Source organism: Struthio camelus, chromosome 3, assembly GCF_040807025.1.
Source record: "Struthio camelus isolate bStrCam1 chromosome 3, bStrCam1.hap1, whole genome shotgun sequence".
NCBI classification, from domain to species: Eukaryota; Metazoa; Chordata; class Aves; order Struthioniformes; family Struthionidae; genus Struthio; species Struthio camelus.
In genome coordinates this window covers 54699250-54701757 of record NC_090944.1, presented here as the reverse complement: position 1 = coordinate 54701757, position 2508 = coordinate 54699250, and positions in this window count along the sequence as shown.

Here is a 2508-nt window from a genome sequence, read left to right as displayed (position 1 = left end):
GATGGCTCTTTGATGGCTATCTCCTATAAGAAAAAAATACACTTGTACCGGCAACTTGCAGAGCATGTCTTCTTGAACAGATTAATCCATTTAACTAAAAGTAGAGTTCAGCTATGTAGCATTTTTGCTTATGTCATTTTTTTCATAAATGAGATGCAGAAATAAATTCTTTCAGTACTTTGGCAAAGAATCCACATTTTAACTATAAATTTATTAAGCGAGTTAATGGCTGGTGAATATGTGCATGTTTATCAAAACACTTTTTTGGATAAATAATTAGTTAATTCAGTTATAAATGATATACCCCCCCCCCAAATATAAGTTCTTTTACATGGAGTAGATTAAGCAGTCATACCTGATAGCAAAACGAGGCATAATTTGCAACACATTACTTTTACTTGCATTGGTATGGATATAAATAATGACCTGTCGATCCAATCTGAGTACACTATTGGCTCTTGGTAAAAGTGAGGATTTTTTTTTTTTAAGAGTAAGTAGCATATCGGACATCTTAGTAGTTTAGTAGTTCAGACATCTTATTCATTTTTCAGAGAGAGAAAGAAACTAAAATTAAGTGGAAGAAAAGCTATTGAGGAATACAGTTTCCATGATGCATTGCATTTGATTTTCAGTTCAGATTTTATCTTATCTGTTCAATAATAAAAAAAATTGTGTATGAAAAGCTTTATATCCTCTGCCAACAACTGGAATTTTGTCACTTCCTGTAAATATGAAAATTATTTTTCTGACACAAATGCACTTATATGGTAGTGACTGTATGCCAATAAAAAAAAGCATACAACCGCCATATTTAACTGTTTCGGAAATCTTACTAAGCAGCAAATGCAGCACACCAGTAATTAACAGTACATTGGTATTGTGTCAGCTTCACATACATTAGAATTCATTATGTTTTTGTAGTTCCCTTACTGACTGTTTTTCAAACGTAAAGGCTAAAATAACAACCGGTCTGAATTCCATATATTTGAAGTGATCTTAAATTAAAACATATACAAATATATACAAAAGTGGGAATTGTAGAAAAGCCTAAATTCAGTTGTTGTTCTGTTCTTTTACATTTTTTAATAAATTCTTTAAGAATATTTTAAGAATACTTGTGCAGTATAGGAGAGAGAGACATACAACGTGCAAGACATACACCTTTGAACATTACGCCGCAACTCTGGGGGAATTCCCTTGAAGGTGTTTTTTTGTTTGTTTTTTTAATACATAAATAAAGAGATGGTGTGGAATCAAGTGGAAAACGGTTTCTGTGCAAGTATTGCTTTGGCGTAAGTAGGGCAGAAACAATGTAAAGTAGCCAAAGGTACCTGTTACATAGTCTAAGACCAGGAAAAGGCTGCTACAATGGATAGGCCAGACAATGGTAGTTAAGTAAGATAGTCTAACCTTAAAGATTGAGCAACTCCAAACTTTCTGAAATATGGCATAATAACTCTTCCTGGTTTGGAAAATAAATCTGTTATCATTTGTGTCTTTGAGGACCTTTCTTGGGGGGGGGGGGGGGGGGGGGAGGGAGGAGTGTAGACTGCTACTTTTAACTGCTGTTATCTTAAAATCTGCATTTAATAATATAAAAACGGAATAGTTACGTGTAGTTTAAAATCAGCTTATTCTGTTAAGTAAAATACTTGCTAATGTGCATGTATATAATTACTTGCTTGTTGTTAAATTTTTTGAAATAGCAAATATAAAAGTAATGGCAATCTAAGTATTAGTTCTCATTCTCCCTATTTTGCCTTTACTTTGCTATATAAATGAAAAGTTATCAATTAATTTGCGTAAGTTAATACACAGAAACACAGTTTATGGGTAGTCTTAGTTTTGAGTCTTAAGGATAAGACTATGTTTCTCAGCATAAAGGATTTCTTTCTTTGGGTTCTGGTTCTTCAGTAGCTCTGAGGTCTTACTAATGACTCCTAAGTCCACTGCACTGAGAGCTTTGTTGGATGGAAAGCGGGTGAGTAGGGAAGCTGTCTGCAGATACAATAGAAAGGTTTGTCATGTATTTACTCACTGCTGAGACAAACTTCTTGGAAACTTTGCTGTAGTCCTCATTTATTTTTATTTATTTATTTTTTTAAAATGCAAGATAGCATATTTTCAGAGTATGCTATGCAACACTTTCTGATAGCGTGTTTTTTCTAACTAGAGTAAGAGTAGAAAGAAAATAAATCAGGAATATGTTTGTCTTATCCAGTAATTAAATTTCTGTGCTTTCACTAAGAATTTGTTTGACGGGTATCAGTGCATTATAGCAAGGAGAACCACAAAAGCCACTCAGATGATACAGAGAGAAGATAACAGTAGACAAGATCAGAAAGTTCACAACATTTCGTCATTGAATCATTTTAGCAATGAATGCTGTGCTTTCTATCTGATTCAGGCAGGAGGAGAGCCTGTGTGAAGAAACTTCTGCTCAGTGTTACCCCACAGAAATGTTCTGCAAGCGTGATGGGGAACAGGTTATGGTCTGGTCCTGTCTTA